The sequence below is a fragment of the Saccoglossus kowalevskii genome, chromosome 20 (genome assembly GCF_978046115.1).
Source record: "Saccoglossus kowalevskii chromosome 20, keSacKowa6.1, whole genome shotgun sequence".
Taxonomy (NCBI): domain Eukaryota; kingdom Metazoa; phylum Hemichordata; class Enteropneusta; family Harrimaniidae; genus Saccoglossus; species Saccoglossus kowalevskii.
The window spans coordinates 17,469,555-17,490,663 of NC_140660.1; the positions used below are offsets into that span (position 1 = coordinate 17,469,555).

General features: G+C 34.3%; 2 long non-coding RNA genes across 2 annotated transcripts; both read left to right on the forward strand.

The window, feature by feature from the left end:
• The first annotated feature begins 2,848 nt into the window (after positions 1 to 2,848).
• Positions 2,849 to 6,633, forward strand: LOC146730075 (uncharacterized). The gene is made up of 4 exons (XR_014927908.1): positions 2,849 to 2,942; positions 3,435 to 3,568; positions 4,640 to 4,766; positions 6,482 to 6,633. It is a non-coding gene; the product is annotated as an uncharacterized LOC146730075 (long non-coding RNA).
• A 569-nt stretch (positions 6,634 to 7,202) lies between these two features.
• Positions 7,203 to 14,219, forward strand: LOC146730076 (uncharacterized). The gene is made up of 4 exons (XR_014927907.1): positions 7,203 to 7,321; positions 9,189 to 9,378; positions 9,550 to 9,637; positions 12,917 to 14,219. It is a non-coding gene; the product is annotated as an uncharacterized LOC146730076 (long non-coding RNA).
• Positions 14,220 to 21,109: the final 6,890 nt, after the last annotated feature.

A 21,109-nucleotide genomic window follows, 5' to 3' on the forward strand; every position in this document is an offset into this window, starting at 1 on the left:
TGAAAGGGAGCTCATCGTAAGTTCCACTACTTTTCATCCACCTCATTTTCCGCAGTGCTGGGCTTTATACACCAAGCAGTTGAATCAAGAAGATGAACAATAATAAGAGTTTTATGAGGATACCGCAAAGTATGCATTTGGAGTATTAATCAACTCATCATTTATCCATCTTTGATTTTTATAATTGTTCACATACTGGTTGTGTTGTTTGTGGAATTGTAAATCATGACACTAGATACTCAAAACATCACTAGTAGCACTATAATGAATGCTTAACACAGCGACTACTGTAACAAATTGAAGTGTCACATAACTTCCATAACCGATTTTAATCTCCAAATTTCTAAATGTTAAGGTCTTCTTTTCAACAGTTAGTTGTAGTATGGAATACATCACATGTAAACAGAAGTGGTGAGGTGAATGTCATGGCAAAAGCCCATACATATGTTGACATTGTTAGAATAAAGATTGCCAACTTTGATGATACACGGTAAGTCATTTACAGTGTGCTAGATCATTAATAGACCTTATTTGAAAATGGTTGCCAAGATCTTGTTGAGAGCGAGAGAACAATGAGACTTGAGAGCGACAAAGCCATGCAAATTGCCCTCCTCCCTCAAATATTGTTCCATTCTCTAACGTTGTCTAATCCACTGTTCCTGTGACCATGGAAACCATGGTATTAGGATCAGTAGACTAGATGGCGATAGAGAATGTAACAATATGGGGGGGGGGGGGGCAATTTGCATGGCTTTGTCGCTCTCAACAAAATCTCAGCAGCTATTTATGAATAATGTCTATTGATGACTCTTACAGTAATAAACATATGCACCATTAATAGAGCAAATATGGTACATGTTTGAAAAAGCACATTTTATTTGTGTAACAGTATAGGAGCTCCACATAGTCATATTATTACAGTGTATCCATTACAGCAATAAGTTGTGACTTAATTGTCATAATAGTCTTACTAAAATAAAATGCAGTGATGTTCTGGTATTTCTATTTCAGTAGGATGGTATCATGTGACTGTGATAATGTACACTTATGACGTGTATGGAATGGTTCTCTGTGTTCTGCACCCATTAATCTGGGAGAGTGTCATACATCTATTCTATTCTACAGCCGACTTTGATGATGTATGTTTTGATGCATCCTTCCAACCAACTCAAGATCCAGCAGATAGAATCATGTAAGTTGTAATCTAATATTACATCAATGTTTCAAATGTTCTTTGTATATAGTTGTATGACTTCAATGCATCTAGGAAATGTACGTGTGCTATCATCTATCATCTGTCTTAATTCACAAGTATTTGCATGTGGATTTGATAATGGGTGTGTCAGAGCTTTTAATGTTTCCACAACAAGTCTGCTAGCAGAGCACAGGTAAAGTATCATTACCATGCCTCAAAATGATAGTGTGTGAGATTTACCAAACTTATTGAAGCATGTCTGTATATGTACACTCAGTATTATTTAATGAGAGCTTTTGTTAAATTTCAGACAGCATGGTGGTAAAGTTACTGGTCTTGTTTACTCACCAAATGGCAACTACTTGTACAGTTGTGGTTCTCTTGGATCTATAGCACTATATGATGGAGAGAGTGGTTATCAGATGATGTCGTTGCTTGGCAACACTGTTTGTAAAGGAGAAGGGTATGGACCTGATGCCATCACTGTGAGTAAAGATGGACAGTATATAGCATTTGTTGGACCCTCTGAGTTTACTGTTAGCATTGTAGATGCAAGATCATTGGATAAGGTAGGCTGTCATAACTTTATATCAATTTTTTATTAAAAGTGGCACATTGCAGTGTGAACAAGTCTGGTCAATTACATGGTTTTGTTGATATGTTATTGTGTGGTTTAGTATTTTGGATACATCATTGTTAAGAAAGATTTACTGTAACTCTACCTCTATGAGTAATCTTTGAGAGTTACAATACTGAATTACTCCTTCCCATCTACCATGGCTGTATTAAAGCAGTCATACATTTCTACTCCCTGGGCGGCTCCTAGCTACCACCAGCATCAAGTGTTCAGTGTAGCTACACAGTAATGGCCATGGTACACTTGCTATTTGATAATCTACTCGCCCCTTACTAACCATGCCATGTTTTGTACTCAGGTTGTACATGTTGATATCACATATATAAACACAGGAATGAAATGTACAATGTGTTGGATACTGCTGTTAAAGTTTGTTATGCACCACATAAAACAAGACATTTACTGGTTGTGACATCATCATCCAGGTTGCTCAAACTAGATTCCAGAACTGAAAGACTTTTGAGTGAGGTACATTATTCATTATATTTACCATTTTAGTGTTTTCACATATTGTCAATTCTATGTTATAAATATATATTTATTTTTGATTGATCCCTAAGTGATAATCTAAACACTGATTTCAGAAGATTTTTTGACATCTTGATCTCAAATCAAAGTGTACAGTAAACCACTTAATTTTCACTGCTAGAAATTTTTCTGACATCTTGATCTCAAATCAAAGTGTACAGTAAACCACTTAATTTTCACTGCTAGAAATTTGTCAAAATTTGAGAATTTTATGGTGTTCATTATGACAAAAAATCAAAAGTCACTGACACTCTGTTGTCATAGAAACCCAGAGAAACTTTCACTGCTACAAAATTTCACAATTTTTTACTGACTCACAAAATAAAAACAGTGTACTATATTTCCTGTATTTGGAGAGGACTTCTGAAATTGTAGTCAAAATAATTATTTTTATCTGAGATATTCACAAAAATAGTTGAATCTTACATAATATTCATATATTTATTTATTTAGATATCTAACACACACCATACTGGCTGTACATCTCTGGATGTGTCTCCCGATGTTAGGCATTTATTTACCACTGGTGATAAAGTAGTCAAAGTATGGGACTATCATATGAGACTGGATCTCAATTTCCAGGTAAAAGTTATACTAAACATTGACTATAAATTAATGTTCTGATTCAAGCATCATTTTTACCACATCTGGAGAGCTAATCACAATATTTGAGTCAATACAAAGCTACATACAAGATTGTTTCTGATTGGCTACTCAACCCTAACAGTTAGACCAATCAAATGGCAGATTATTAGTTGGCAGGTTTTGTTGACATATCAAATACTGCCTTGTATATGTGCTTCAACTCAACTACAATATTTAAGGTAGTAGAACATATCAATGACTTGTATATGGGAAATTCACATTCATCCTGATGCTTGTCTGCACAGCTTCAGTTTGTTTGAATCACATGCAAAGTACTCTGATTTACTCTGCTTTAACATAGTATTTACCTTGCCATGTATTCAATGTTATAATACCTGCGTTGTCTACTTACTGTAAGCAGCTACTATGAGTTTACTCTCAATCTATAATGTCTACATAAAAAAAATATTTGTCATTTTTATATAACAGGTGTTCATAGGCCATTCTGAGAATTTGAAGAAACTCTGCTTTACACCTGATAGCTTGGCATTGATTAGTGTTGGTAAAGCTGTATTTTTATGGGATTTCTATGGTACTGGTAGAGATGAAGTACTTACTGTAGAGTAAGTATACCTTTGTCTTTTCAGTTGTTTTTCACTTTAATATTTGTTCTATGTGACAACATGAAATTCTAACACAGTGACTTCCCTGAAAGGATGAGAATATACGGCTTATTGTCTCCGCATGTAACCTTGAAATATCTTAAAGAAAATGTGCCACCACAGTTGAAATGGAGAAATGTCAGCCAACTTATCATCTTATTTCAATGAATCTTGGTGCATAAATACTCCAAGACAATGTGACGATCTAATTAGTTTTGGATTTTCATGTTGTTCATCTCAAATAGCAGACAAATATTAGTTGCCAAGGTTCTTGTTTGCAAGGCTAATCCTGAATTTTGAATTCATTTTTAATACGTCTCACACAAGAGTTCTTTTTTAAGTTTTCTTTGATTTTAGTGTTATATCAGGGAAATAAAAAAAAAATTATTTGTATTTTAATTTTGAGATATACCATCTATGATGAAAATTAGAGCAATGAATTAAAACTTGCATTTTGAAATCATGAATGTGTTTATTTAAAATATATTTTACTGTAAAATACTTTATTTTATCTGGAATTAATTTTAGCTCAAAAGACTTTTTTGGTGCAACATGTAGAATTTATTTTCACTGATTTTTTGACGAGTTGAATGTAAAATATAGGGAAAAAGTACATTTACTGGATTTTATTTTCACTGAATCATTCCTTCAGCGAAAATTAGAGCCAAGCGAAAATAAAGTATCGTCAAACACGCTAACAACTTTACCATCTCTTAAAAATATTGAGCTATTTTTTTGTTTTTTTGCTTGTTTTTTTTATTTACACAGTTATATGAATTTGAAGAGTACAGCAGTAAAGTCACTTAAAACTACACAACAATAATAAATTAAACAACAATAAAAAACAAAAAGATTACAGCAATGCAGCAAAATAGTATTTTCATACTGAAATCAATAAATAAAAATAGTTGTGTATTTTATTAGATTTCACTAAGTACTGTCATACAATGTACATGTATTGTATTAGAAGCTCCATTAGGAGTGCATGTAAGCCAACAGTTGCCTTTATTGTCTACTGTTTATAATTTACAGATGACAGGCTGTACTACAAGAATATAGCATCTTAATTATTTGCTATTCGGACCGAAAAGATAATACCCACCCACACCAAAATTGACATACCCCTGTGATACTGTTCAACGGTGACTGGTCTCCACAGGTTAGTATATTGATTTGAATAATTAATATTTTTTTCTACATTCATATCTCAATAATATGTAGTTGATATTACCCACAGTACAGTCCAAGTATAACTTAACATTTACTGTACTTGTTCAAGTATAAATCTCTGCTCAATATGTTACCGAATTTTACAAGTCATATATCTGATTATTAGCCCCCCTCCTAATTTACCGAATTTTACAAGACATATACCGTACTTCCCCGAGTATAAGCCCAGGGGCCTGAACATGTAAAATCGGAAAAAAATAACGGGTGGGCTTATACTCGAGGACCACCTCAGAAAAAAAATTTTGTTGGTGCATTTAAAACTGTAACCATCTTCCGAGCCTTGAATCATTATCCGAATTATATTTTTCGTTCACAGCGCCAGTCTCAGAGGAATGCTACGTCTTTTTGAGAAAACAGACATGTGAAACGAGTCGTCATTAAAAACAAAAATGTTATTACAATACATTTTATTACACATTTTATTACAATACGGTTCACATACCGTCTGAATTTACGGTGCAAAAATGAGTAGGGTCTGGGAAAACGGTCAAAGGCAAGATTGTATGCAAACTCTCAATACAAGGCTATTTCCACCATGGTTTCATCATAATTTGACATGAAAAACTTCCTTTGACCTAACAGGTCACGTCTTTCGTTAACCAATGAAAATGCTCTGTCATACAGTCGAAGTTTTCCGATTGTTGACAGAAGTATTTTTATCAACGCAATGCGGAAGTGTATTATCGCGATGTTAAAATGATTTCCACAAAAAATGATGACTTTTTTCTCTAAAAACTGTTGAGTCACAATTTTCGAAAGGTAAACTGAGGGTGAGGGAATTATTTAAACCTTTCACGGCCGCCAACAAGTCATGCTCGTTCACACCCCATTCATGATAGTCTCAATGGACAAGATTATTTGGAAAAGTAAAATGATGATAGTGACCAGGTTTCACGACTTGACGATCACATTTTTGCTGTTTGGAGAACTACTACTCAAAAGAAATATGGATTATTTCAGTATTGCAACATCGGGGTTGATCTCGAGTAATAACAAAATAGAAAACGTGCGAACTATGTATGTTCGCCTGCCGTGCACTCTGAAATTAATGCGTAGCATGTAGTTTTGGATACTTATACATGTATCTGACATGCCTAGACTGATCAAGTTCAAACTACCACATACATCAGACATTCAACTTTTACGCAGTCTATGACAGTTTTGTTCTGATGAACTTTTGTAGAAAATACTCAGATCTATATTGCTGTGACATCCAGTATATTCAATTTACACCCAAGATGGACATTCAAAAAACTAGGTACTCTTTGTTTTTCCTAAAAACTATACAATGATCAGGGATTTTTTTAAATCTGAGCCATGAGCCCCCCCCCCCCCCCTTACCCTGGGGAGCAGATCCTCTGGCAACCATAAAATTCTGATTGACCAGGGATCACATGTGGCCACAGTCTTCAACTATGACCTGGCTGATAGTAATTTTGGCCCCAAGAAAGCCATAGAATGCTCCATTTTAATTTAGAACTATCAAAAACTCCACACCCTGGTAGGGAGAACCCTATCTCCCTAACTTTGTGGCTCTGCTGAATTGCAGCACTCTCTCTTGCAGTTTTTCTGGAAAAACCCCTGTTATAATGCAAGTTTATTTGAATAATTTATATGCTTTGTCTATCTGTTTTACTGACACAGCGTAAAGCAGTTATCCAATCAAAGACATGAATTCATGCATTTAGTCACTCATCACATCCTTATATGGTAGCAATGAACTTTCACCCTTTCAACAACATGGTGCCATGCAAGTCATGCAAGCTGTCAGAGTGTCAGTATCAGAAAGATACATACCCACCCACACTGAAATTGACATACCCCTGTGATAGTGTTCATCACTGACTGGTCTCTACAGGTTAGTATATTGATTTGGATTTCTCATGAATATTATTTTTTCTACATTTACATATCAAACATGACTTGTTACTATGACTTCCGCCCTTTAATGAAGCCTTACATGATTATGGTACTCCATGATGAATCCCATTTCTGAGATGCAAAACTTTCTGTTCTAATTTTACATGCATTGTATACAGTACTGTGTGTACATCATCTGTGATCCATATCAAACATGATGTGTTACCATGACTACTGTACTTTAATGTACTCCTACAACATGATGGTCCTCCCATGATGCATCTCACTTAACGTTTAGCTTCTGATAATTTCACAGATCCACCATCAACCTTTTTTAACCATACATTTGACACATCAAGTTCAATGTCACACAAATTTCATCATTTCTGAATGTCATTTCACTGCAATTCACCTGTGCACATGGTTGTTGAATAATTTATGTTCTTTTATTGCTTTGTTTAAAAGACTTGATGTTTTCTCCATGTCAAGCATCTTGTAACCTGGTGGTACTTTGGTTGGAGACTGCAAATATTCATCTGAGGTGTCCCTTCTGTTCTTAGTCTCAGCAAATGTACACTTCCTGTTGTTTCACTACTGGGTCCAGCCACTGATCTGTTAAACCAGGTAAGTTCACACGTGTGGTCACTTTGTCTATGGTTATACCCATATTCCAGGCAACATATTCTTTCTGTTCCCACACAGTGTGCCCTCTGAGCTGATATGACGTACCACTGACACAAAACGATTTGCTGTGAAAATTGTACATTGATATCGTGATCTTGAAAAACATCTTACTATACTTATGGAATTTGTAATTTTGTAAAATGAAATTCACATTTTATAAATAAAATAAGTTTAAAGATGAAAGAAATCAGGAACCACAACATTTTTATTTGTGCCTCAAGTCACCTATACAGTCATTTACATTTTTTTTCCTTGAACACTGACCACCCCAGCAGTCAACAAGTTGACTTGAACTTGATTTTGGCAATTCCATTTTGACTGAGAATCCCTACCAAATCAGTCCTGTTAGAGGGCACACTATTATTTTTCTTGCTGCATGCCATGACTTGCTTCTTTTAGAGTTCCAATAAAATTGTGTAAACTGCTTTCAAATGTTCTGCCTGTATGCCTATATAGTAGGTGATAACCAATCCCCAACACTGCAATATACCAATTATGGTCAAGCTTGCTCAGAATACAGTGTTATGTCACAGGTTCACTGACAGCATTCTGACATCACAGGAAAGACAGTGAACCCATATTTGGGCATGTGACCAATTAAAGCAAGGATAAACATTTACAGTAGAATATACAAAGTTGACGAATTTTATTGATCTCTAGAGATCTGACCAAAGTGGTAAAATTTCATTATATTCAGTATATCGTTTCAAAAATAAAAATACAAGCAGTGACCAAAGTTGGTATATTCTATACAGAATGGTTGTTTTTATAACACTGTTTCATTTTATTTATTAAAATACCCATTCCTGTTTAGAATTTCAGGTACAAGGACACTTTGCTATATGGTACATCTCTTTCACAGGGAATGTGAAATCTTTACCGCCACCAACAATCCAACTTTACTAATTATGTATTTAAATTGTTTTAATTTACAGAAATTTTAATTATTGATTGTTGATGTCGTAATGTTGTTCTATCACACACAGGAGTGATGAGTAAATTATTCAACCTTCTTATTTCTCTTAAGGTCTCATATCACTTAGCAGCCAATCACCAATCATAGCTGTCAATTTTAAATGGCTTGCATGAACCAAGGAATTTTCGGGTCGTCTATCGCCTAGGTCAAAGGTGAAACGAACATGTGATTTTGTTTTGACTACATAGCAGCTGTGTACCTGTGGGTTTATTCCATGTGTATTTGTGTGTTTCTAATCTTGGTGTTTTTACCAGTGTTTTCTCTAGGTGCAGTCCCACTACAGTAGATGTGTCTTGTTTACCTCAGTTTTGTCAAAGTTTAAGCTGGCCAACATGTGGGTTTATTCCATGTGTATTTGTGTGTTTCTAATCTTGGTGTTTTTACCAGTGATTTCTCTAGGTGCAGTCCCACTACAGTAGGTGTGTCTTGTTTACCTCAGTTTTGTCAAAGTTTAAGCTGGCCAACATGTGGGTTTATTCCATGTGTATTTGTGTGTTTCTAATCTTGGTGTTTTTCCAGGGATTTCTCACGGTGCAGTCCCACTACAGTAGGTGTGTCTTGTTTACCTCAGTTTTGTCAAAGTTTGAGCTGGCCACAGCCTTATGTTTTTTTTTATTTTCATTTAAAAAATATCAGATATTCAGAGCCAAGCCACTTTAATAGGAACACCGGGGAACTTCTACCAAGATGACATCGACAGGTTAGATGACGACGCCAGAGTTTGATACTCTCGGAGTCGAGGTGCAACTCACAGTGATAGAAAATCTTTATTCTTATCTTGAGTTTTATAAGTAACACTATCATTATTGTATTTTGATTTATTTGTTGTAGACTATCAAGTACACTGTGTGCATAACCTAGTGACCCAAACTGGCATATGATGCATAAGTGAAAACGGAAAATATACATTGCATCATTTAGTTGTCATAGCAACTGAATCTGACTACAGCGTACTGGTACCTAAAAGTTCCACAGAAGTAGACATGTCAACTAGCACCAAACCTCACAACAGTGTTCAAAAGTAAGTTAGTAGTGTGTTTTATATTATTTCCCAATTTATTTTATAAAATATTAAAACACTTATTATTTGTCTGTTGTGTGTAGACCAATTTATTATTGTATGCAACATTTCTGTGAAATAGTGTGTGGGCACTGTTCATTATTTGTTAAAGCTCTCATTTCTTTACACCAGGTTGTACACACAAGATATATTGACAGCCAGACAGTAACAAGTACCAGATCAATATCCATACAAGCATGACAAAAAACAAATAATAAAGGTATGGTTCTAAATAATACAAGTTTTCATAGAAAAAATATTTGCATTTTTGTTAAAATTTTTGTGTGTGTATTTTAAATAACATTTTGTTTTTCGTATTTTATGTTGGTTAGGCCAGACTTTTATTACCCCTTGTTTCGCGAACCCGCCGAATAAACAGGAGCCGAAAATGAAATAAAAATAAATTTTTATTTCAGCGTAATTTCTTGCGCCTGATGACTTGTAAGTGCAAAAAATTGCGAAAAAAAAACTTATTTTTATATTCATTTTTTTTTGCCCGCCGCATAACAAACCCAAGTTGAATTTTCGTGGGCGTATCATGATCAAAGTACCGAAGTCTCGGGCAGATGAGAAACAAGGTTATACATGGAATAAAATTTTATTTCATTTCTTCTCTCCGATCAATGATCTCACTTACATTTCTTTGAGAATCACACAAATCTAATGGAAAAAAAGAATTATTTTTTTTTTTTTTCACCCTCCTCAAAAAAATTGCCATATAAAAACTTGAGAAACAAGGAATTAAAAAAGTCTGGCCTTACCAAACATTTGTTTAAAACATCACATACCGTTACCTTGTATTGCCCTGCCTGGAAGTGCGCCCTCACAACAGGGCAATAATTTCCCGTATCACACTTGGCTCAGCACTCCTGCTTTCATCAATCAAAACAAAACATGTCATTCTAAATCACACTGTAAGGTATATGATAAAACCTTTATGGACTGTATACGCAAGCTTGGACGCTTCCATCACATGACCCCAAGCCACAAAAGCTGTATCTACCCCATGAACAAAATTATCTAATAAGACAATTCATTGTACCATGGTACAAGTAATACCATCACCAATTCATTCAGTGTACCATGGTACAAGTAATACCATCACCAATTCATTCAGTGTACCATGGTACAAGTAATACCATCACCAATTCATTCAGTGTACCATGGTACAAGTAATACCATCACCAATTCATTCAGTGTACCATGGTACAAGTAATACCATCACCAATTCATTCAGTGTACCATGGTACAAGTAATACTATCACCAATTCATTCAGTGTACCATGGTACAAGTAATACCATCACCAATTCATTCAGTGTACCATGGTACAAGTAATACCAACACCAATTCATTCAGAGTACCATGGTACAAGTAATACCAACACCAATTCATTCAGTGTACCATGGTACAAGTAATACGATCACCAATTCATTCAGTGTACCATGGTACAAGTAATACCATCACCAATTCATTCAGTGTAACATGGTACAAGTAATACCCTCACCAATTCATTCAGTGTACCATGGTACAAGTAATACCCTCACCAATTCATTCAGTGTACCATGGTACAAGTAATACCATCACCAATTCATTCAGTGTAACATGGTACAAGTAATACCATCACCAATTCATTCAGTGTAACATGGTACAAGTAATACCCTCACCAATTCATTCAGTGTACCATGGTACAAGTAATACCCTCACCAATTCATTCAGTGTACCATGGTACAAGTAATACCATCACCAATTCATTCAGTGTAACATGGTACAAGTAATACCATCACCAATTCATTCAGTGTACCATGGTACATGTAATACCATCACCAATTCATTCAGTGCACCATGGTACAAGTAATACCATCACCAATTCATTCAGTGTACCATGGTACAAGTAATACCATCACCAATTCATTCAGTGTACCATGGTACAAGTAATACCATCACCAATTCATTCAGTGTACCATGGTACAAGTAATACCATCACCAATTCATTCAGTGTACCATAGTACAAGTAATACCATCACCAATTCATTCAGTGTACCATGGTACAAGTTATACCATCACCAATTCATTCAGTGTACCATGGTACAAGTAATACCATCACCAATTCATTCAGTGTACCATGGTACAAGTAATACCATCACCAATTCATTCAGTGTACCATGGTACAAGTAATACCATCACCAACTCATTCAGTGTACCATGGTACAAGTAATACCATCACCAATTCATTCAGTGTATCATGGTACAAGTAATACCATCACCAATTCATTCAGTGTACCATGATACAAGTAATACCATCACCAATTCATTCAGTGTACCATAGTACAAGTAATACCATCACCAATTCATTCAGTGTATCATGGTACAAGTAATACCATCACCAATTCATTCAGTGTACCATGGTACAAGTTATACCATCACCAATTCATTCAGTGTACCATGGTACAAGTAATACCATCACCAATTCATTCAGTGTACCATGGTACAAGTAATACCATCACCAATTCATTCTGTGTACCATGGTACAAGTAATACCATCACCAATTCATTCAGTGTACCATGGTACAAGTAATACCATCACCCATTCAGACATTAACCTCCATAACTAGTGACATTTGATCTGACAACTCTGATAAATCTGATAGCAGTGTGTTTGAATCTTGTCTGTTGGATGACCTACATTTCAATAATGAATTAATGAATATTTCTTCTGATTCTACCAAATAAATAACCGTATTTGCTTTTTTGGAAAGCACATCTCTCACCATGGTAACGCACCATGAGTGATGTCAATGCCATGTTTGAATGAAATCAGTCAAGACATGCATGTCAGTTGATGACATGTTCAAATGTTGATTTTTGGTGTTTATTGGGACAAAATAGATGCCGGTTTGTCAAGGGTCAGCCAACAAAAAACAAACTGAGGTGCATATGTATCCCATTATGACTTGTCATTGTGCCAACTTTGAACTAAATCAGTTCAGGCATGTCCGAGAAATGACAACAGACGGTTGCATGCACAGATGGACTGACTGACAGAAATCAAAAACATAAGCACCCCTCATTTCAGACTTTGTCTGATGAAAACTAATAAAGCATTTGTAAATGAACACAAATACAAAATGGCCAATGCATGTGAAAAAGGCCCAGAAAAAGGATATTCATGTTCATAAAAAAAATAGTGACTTGCACGTTTAAAACTGTTTAATAGTATGTCACAAGTTTCTGATTTTTAATCTTTCCCAGAATTTTAAACAAAAAAATGAAAGAAAAATTCAGTTTTCATGTCAATTTCAGAATGAAAATTTGCTCACACACATTGATTTTGAAAAAAAAAAATTCCCAACATTTTTTTTCCGGCCTAAGGGATTGACTCTTAAAAGTCTTGGAGTGGATTTTGAAAAAAATATCTACACAGAAAACATTTTGAAAAAAAAAAACCTATTAAACCCAATGCTAAACATAGTATTATAGTATTGTTTTCTATTTCAACAGTGTATGTGGAGATGGATCAATGTATGAGAGGACAGATTACCCTGCCACATCTCAGCACAGGACATGAACCACTGAACAGCCAGTTTAACCATCCAGAAAAAGATGATGCTGTTCAGCAACACATCACAAGATTTTCAAAATAAAATTATAACAGACATTGTTGGCGAGTGTAAAAATAATTGAATCAAATTATTAACTGTAAATACTTGTATTAGAAAATGTGAATAATTTTGTGTTCATGTATTAAAGCTGAGTTTCTTTCATCATATACCTTTATGAATGGAGTTGTGGCAACTTGAATCCTCTGTAAATTTCACATTGCAAACTTTTTTTTAACAGAGTAGGCTTTTACATCTTTTGTACATCTCTTGTACATCTCTTGTACATCTTTTCCCCAAGTTGTGATTTTGTATTTTAAATGGTGTCACAAATGTTGGCAACAATACCCCAGAAAGTACCAGGATGTGTGATGTGTGATGTGTAGGGGGTCAAGTTTAAGACTTCTTTTCATTTTCAGGGTTACCTACAATTCTTTGTGTGTTGTAGTGGTTTTGGTTCATTTTGTGCTCCTGGGTAATTCAAAATACAGACAGAAAGGAAAGCCATAACATACAGGGTGGTTAATTTGAGGCATTGATACTCCCAGCAGCCCTGGAGTCTCTGGATAATTCTGGTTAAAGAAACTATCAAAAATAACAGTTTCTTGATTTACGCATATGCGCTGATGTTTCAGAAATGATTCCAAGAAAAAAATAAAGACAGGGTGGGGGAAATGGGGGAGGGGATGAGCATGGCAGTAAGTCATTTTTTGTTTGCCCCCATTTTTCTTGTTCCCACATATCCTGAGGTGTGTGTGTGTGTGGGGGGGGGGGGGTACATTGACTAGGTTGTTGCTACAAAGAAAAATATTTTGTGCAGTCAAAACTCAGTGTCTTTCATCACAGAGTACAGATACTAAAAACAGTGAAATGGTACATGTAATTGTTGATAAAAAAAAAAAACTGGTGAGTTATTTGGTGCATTCTGTGTCTGCACAGTAGGGTATGTATCCCATATAATACTAGCATAATGATAATACAGTCAGTGCAACAATTTGTCATGAGTTATGTTAATATACTTAGTATTTTGAGAGTGAAAAATTTTATTTAGAAAAATAATGTTATTGCCATAAATGAGAGTTGATGACAAACTTGTGCTACTTTTTTTTTACTAAATGTAGTTTGATATATTGTCAATTTTTTTCTTTGTTACCACTTTTAAATACTGAATAAATAATGGTATAATTATGTTCAGAATGTTTTAATCAGTCGTATCAAATCTAATTTGTATAATATTGAATAGTTGAATCTTGTTGTGTATGAAATTACTGTTCTATTACTATGCAGTCTTCTTACCAGCAATTTTTGACAGCATATTGACTCACTTTGCATAACAATATAACCTAATTTACATAAGTCAATATTTTGGGGAAAAAAAATAGCCTTCATTAGCATAAACATAAATTATATTGCATTGGGCTAAAAATAAGGTGTGAAATTTATTCGCCAAAAAGTCTCCTGTTTAGTTTTGTTGTAGAATTTTGAATATTTTTTGATAAAATGTGATATTTTTGGCTTCTTTTGACCGCAAGTCAGATTGCTTTGATATTATACATAAAGGTACTACAGGTGGACCTCTCTCAAATTTGTTCATTTTGTGATATCTTTAACAGCGAAGCTACTAGTATCTCAGCTGAGAGGCTACATGTTTTATTATTTTTAAACAAATTACATCAGAGAAAAACAAATGAAATGTTTCAACACAGACAAACATGGAGAAGAAGCTTTACAGTAATTTTGATAGAATATTCCAGTATAGTTTGAAGCTTATGGCTTTTACATTGTATATTTTGGCTTTATACAGATTGATTTGTTTGTGAAAAGTTAAATATTTACAAAACATGTGAAACTGGGACTTCTTTAAATTTGCTTAGAAATATAAACTTCTTTTTGCTAACAAGTTGAGGAATATTTTCATATTTAATATTGTTTTCTTTAGACAAAATACAATTTCAATATTACATTTTGTGTAAAAGACTGTTTTTAATTCTCCACAGAAATTCAAAACATCCTTACATTGTATAAATAAATGCAAAATGCTTTCAACAAAATCCGTACACAAAGTATATCAGTATTGACAATTTTAAGAATTTAGTTGTACTGATAGAAGTTTAAGTATTCAAAATTGAAAGTTTCCAAGGAAGGCATCATCAATGACCACAAAGTAGAAAAAAAATGTTTAAAAGAGGATTCTGTGCCATTCTGGAAAATGAAAGTATTGTGACATACCGGAAGTGAGTCATTGTGAGGCTTCCTCATATATGCACAGTCCTCCTATTCGCAGTCCCCTCATTGTTGAGGGTGGGGTGGGGTATAGGTATACACAGTCAGACAACAAGCCCGTTACTTCAAGTTGAAAGGATGACTACTTTATTACGAGATCTAAACACAACTGACTCTTGTTAGCCTTGACCCACACATGTGTCAAGTTCACATTCTGGCGGGAAATCTCAAGTTACATTAACGTGATTGGCTATAAACTATAGTGACGTAATGCAAGATAAAAGAATATGGTACGGTATCCCCAAATATGCTAAACTCAGAAATCTGTTCCTAACAGTGGGACTGTGCCCTATCCAGGTATGGAAACGCTTATGAAGGTGTCAATCAGCTGTATTAGTGGGACAATGCTATACAATCACAGTGATTTGGTTGAGATTTCAATGTTTTTTAATTATTATATGTGGTGTGAAAATATTGTTTTTTTCTCGATTTAGTATTCGGCCTAAAAAATTACCTGTGTTGTCCATTTCGATCTAGGGTATAACCGTATCGGTGTTGTCCATTTTAACGTAAAAAATACCGGCGATGTAGATTTCAACGTAAAAAAATACCGGTGTTGTCGATATCAATCTAGGGTATGGCGTTGTCGATTTCAACATAATATCGGGGTTGTTGTTGAACGTAAAAAAGACCGGTGTTTTCGATTTCAATCTAGGGTGGTGTTATCAATTTTAATGTAAAAAGTGGTGATAACGATTACGATCTTGTGGATCATTTCCATACATTTTCCTTACTGAACGTAACCACCTCACACTCCCATTGTTTTCCCGTTACAAGTAATCGACGGTCTATTTATTACGTAATCAAATACATTAGTGACCATGTAACTATCTTCACCGTTACCAAACTCATCAATACTCACAACTATTATCTACCTATTCAAATACTTTCGACTGTATTTAAGTCTGTTTATTGAGATGAACCATGGAATCTCTTTTTACCTCCATGGATGAACTGACTTTTCTCCTGAAATAAGATAACCAGAGTTTTAAGTTTAAAATGTCTAGTGAAGTTGTAAGCAGATATAAACTTTGGCGAAAATGTTGTCTCTAAACTATAAGGTGAAGAACAAATGACGTAATGAATACACGTATGTATTATGAGTACGTAACTACGATTATATATAGTCTGTTACTCGGTTGCGTGAGTTAATTTCGGATGAGTTGTATTTGGTTCGGGCTAACCTTAAATTGTTGTGACGTTCGTGTCGCGGACATATGAACGTACTCAGGGTTTCTGTTCTCCTTGTAAAAATATTAAAACAACGGCAAATATTTCATGTTGAAAATTCAAAGTGTTAAAATTGCCTGGCTGGTTGAATTAATGTATATAATTTTGGACAATTTGTCCCAAAGAAGTCTGCGTATTGTGTAATAGAGTTTTCCAATGTTTATGTTAATATTATACTTTAAAGAATAAACAAGAACAATTTGTACTTTAATTTTGTACGTGGTCCATTACAGTTTTCACAACGGACGCATAAGTGTAGTGTAAGTATCTTTCCCATGTATGACTGAATGGCGTAAAAAAATGTATTTGGTGAATAGAACAACCCGTTTTGAAGTTGGTAAGATAGTTTTATTGTATTCCAATATTAAATAGATTATTAAATCGACAAAATCCACAAAAAAACTTTCTACGTTTCTTGATTTCAATATAAGTTACTGACGACACACACATGCTCACTAGCACTAACAATCTGTAATTTAATTATAGGCATGCATATTTTCGGTCAAAGTGTCAACAGTTAAATTACCCGCTACGAGCATTGGTACAGTAGATTGTAGTTCGTTTTCAGACTGGGGATAGAGCAGTCGCGGCGGCACCGGAGCCTGAGGGCGGAGGCGGTCACCCCCCCCCCGAACAAATGCGCGAACAATTGCGCCTACGGGGCACATGGGGTGGTAATCATACCCCCCCCCCATGCAAAATGTTGTGCCACCGCCTCTGTTAAGAGTACATGTAAGCAGTAAGCTTATCTTCAATGCAGATCAAAAAATACACTACTTTGGTAGCTTATCTCATTTTATCTTCTCTTCAGCTCTTCTGTCACCAGGGGTGGGGATCGTTTGGTGAAAGTATATCACCACAAAAAGGCATGTGCAGGGAAAGAAATGCACACGGGACTAACACCAATAAATAATAATAATACAGTATATACGGTTGTTTTTACTTTATTAAATTGGCGGCGCCTCGTTTTCGCCAGCAGACTGGAACAAATAGTAAACCCATTGTTTAAACTCAAAAATAGAAATAGGTTTTCCATCAATATATAAATCTGTGTGGTTCGGTAAATATTTTATATGAAAACATCAGTTTAGAAAATCAATACCAAAAACGTATACAGCATCCTAAAACGTAAATACAATTAAACCGTCAAGGTGACCTTTTTACATTTTTGTGACTTTATTTATTTATTTATTTATTTATTTATTTATTTATTTATTTATTTATTTATTTATTTATTTATTTATTTATTTATTTATTTATTTATTTATTTATTTATTTATTTATTTATGTATTTATTTATTTATTTATTTATTTATTTATTTATTTGTTTGTTTATCTATTTATTTATCTATTTATCTATCTATTTATTTATTTATTTATCTATTTATCTATTTATTTATCTATTTATCTATTTATTTATTTATTTATTTATTTATTTATTTATCTATTTATTTATTTATTTATTTATTTATTTTTTTATTTATTTAATTATTTATTTAATTATTTATTTGTTTGTTTATCTATCTATTTATCTATTTATTTATTTATTTATTTATTTATTTATTTATTTATTTATTTATTTATTTATTTATTTATCTATCTATTTATTTATTTATTTATTTTTACCCTTCAATAGCAAGGTTTGTGCTGACCTATTTCTTAGCGGCGTGTCTGTTTCCTTATTAATCAAAGCGTCGATTTCACACAATTGCTAGTCAGAAATATTTGTTGTGTGACGTTGCTTTGCCGTTGCAAACATAGGACGACTTGCGTTATAGCTAGCACTGATTTTAATATAAACAATTATTTTCCGATAATGAAAAAGAATTATAATAGTGGGTCGCATTGAAATAAAAACTTGTGCCTTGCTGTCAAAACTGAACTTTGCGTCCCTGTAAATTCTGGGCCCGAAGTTCAAATAAGCGGCAGCAACTTCCCCCAAGTCACGTAATAATACTGTCTCCATGAACGCATTTGCGTAGATTTCACAAAATTACGAGCCGTAAATAATTGCTGTGTCACGTTGCATTGTTGACGTAAAACATCGCATGACTTGTGTTCTAATATCTTTCTCTCATTCGAATAACAATTATTTCCCAATAAAAATGAACTGAAATAATAACTCATACGCCGTAATTAATTACATCGTGATTGCGCAACTTTAATAAAACGATGAATCGGCGATACACAGTTTCCTAAGTAAAACACCAATACGTCCGCTTTCTACAAATATTAACAGCTATAATTATAGTTAAAATGGAATTTTACAACGCCGTAATTAATAACCTAATGACGACTAGTGATTTTTATTTAGAACATCTTTAATATTTTGGTTTTGACAGATATATATTACGCACAAATAACGATTAATTTCGTAAGTTGAAGAGTTAAGTTATTTTTGAGTTTGGAAAATGTTTGTAGCACATAATTGGGGTGGAACCACTATACACGTCACTATATATTACCGCTACTAGCAACGTATACGTCGTTAAACCCCTATGGCATGACAGGCCCTAATTCTTTATACAATTCCGTGGTAAAGCCAGGACGTACCTGGACATTTTTTGCTTGGCCTAACTGTAAGCAAATTTTCGGCTTCTACAACCGTCAGTAGACTTTCTAACTAAGTTGATCGTTCATCGTTGTTGAGTTTTTGCTGTGTGCTGAGGGAAAACGTGTCATGACACCCAGATCCATGTTATGAATATTCATTAGGCCACCATAACGTTTTTCGTAATATGTTTTCTCCTTCAAAATATGTTTGTAATCAGTGATTTTCTCGTTAATGCTTGTTATTAGTTTGTATCCATGGTTTTATTCCCATAATTACGATTCTCCATGAAACAGAAATATTGCGTAGGTTTTTTCACCTGACCACCCACCTTGCACGCCACGGTGATCGAATTCACACAGCCCCGTCGTATTCCTAGATTCTAAATCGTGTAAATTCTTCTGTGACGGAGAATCAATACATCCAGGTTTTCTGTACAAGTAACCAATTCTGCTTTCACTTTCTAATATATTGTTTTTCCTATACACTGCAAACTAGATCGGCATCCTCCCTATTTTTATTTGTAATGTCTTCCGGTTGATGAGAAGAATAAAGATGCACTAAATTTCAAACAAAAATATGACAAATGTCGGAAAGTTAACGAGTGGTCCTTTCTAAACCCAGCAGAAATTTCCGCTGTTATGTTTTTTATTATAAATATAAAAACTTTTTATTATAAAATCCTAGTTAGTATTTGTTATCAAATATAATTTAGTTTATGTTTTTACTAAAATTAAAAAAAATACCATTAAATACAATATATGAACACAAACATGAACTAGATCATATTTGATAAAACAAACTAAACAGGATTTTATTTCAAACAGATTCGAGACGGGACATCTTTGCCAGCCAAGGTTCATTTGTTTGGTCATCGCCTCCATGCCCGAATAGGCCGAGCTCCAGCCATTCCATTCCGGCCGTTCGTTCCATTAGAGAGCGGTCTTAGCAGCGATCAGGTGACAATGTCATGTGATCAATTCAGCGAGGTGCGTGATCACCTGACCATCGCTGGTTACACGATATAACGGCAAATGCTTTCAGGTTTAGCGACTTTCCTTACCCTTACGAAAAGATTTGTTCGTTTGGAGACCGTTTTTGTAAAAGTGACAGTCTCCCACTACGTTCGTGTCGTACATCTAAAGGACCGGAGTGAAGTCATCCGCCAGTCAGAGTATCCGCCAGTCAATTTTTTTCTGTTCAAACAAAATAAAACAGTTACCTCTTTTTATAATCGCTGGTTCAAGCGGCTGTGGAAAATATTAAAAATTTTTTTTGGTCAAAATGACGGTTTTTAGATGAAATTCAGAAAACACGCCAGCATTCCTCCCGACTTCAGGCGATCACAACCACAGTTTGAAAATCGATACACATGAACTAACTAGTAATAAATAATCTCAAGTATCTATATAGTATAGAAATTATTTCAGACATTTGGCACAATCATTATTTTGGTTGCAATTTGGGGTCAAAATGACGATTTTTAGATCAAATTCATAAAACACGCTAACATTCCTTCCAAATTCAGGCGATCACAACCACAGTTTGAAAATCGATGCTACCGAACTAACTAGTAATAAATAATCTCCAGTACCTATATAGTATAGAAATTATTTCAGACCTTTGGCACAATCATTATTTTGGTTGCAATTTGGGGTCAAAATGACGATTTTTAGATCAAATTCAGAAAACACGCTAGCATTTCTCCCGACTTCAGGCGATCACAACCACAGTTTGAAAATCGATACACATGAACTAACTAGTAATAAATAATCTCAAGTATCTATATAGTATAGAAGTTATTTCAGACATTTGGCACAATCATTATTTTGGTTGCAATTTGGGGTCAAAATGACGATTTTTAGATCAAATTCATAAAACACGCTAACATTCCTCCCCAATTCAGGCGATCACAACCACAGTTTGAAAATCGATACAACCAAACTAGCTAGTAATAAATAATCTGCAGAATCTATATAGTACAGAAATTATTTCAGACCTTTGGCACAATCATTATTTTGGTTGTAATTT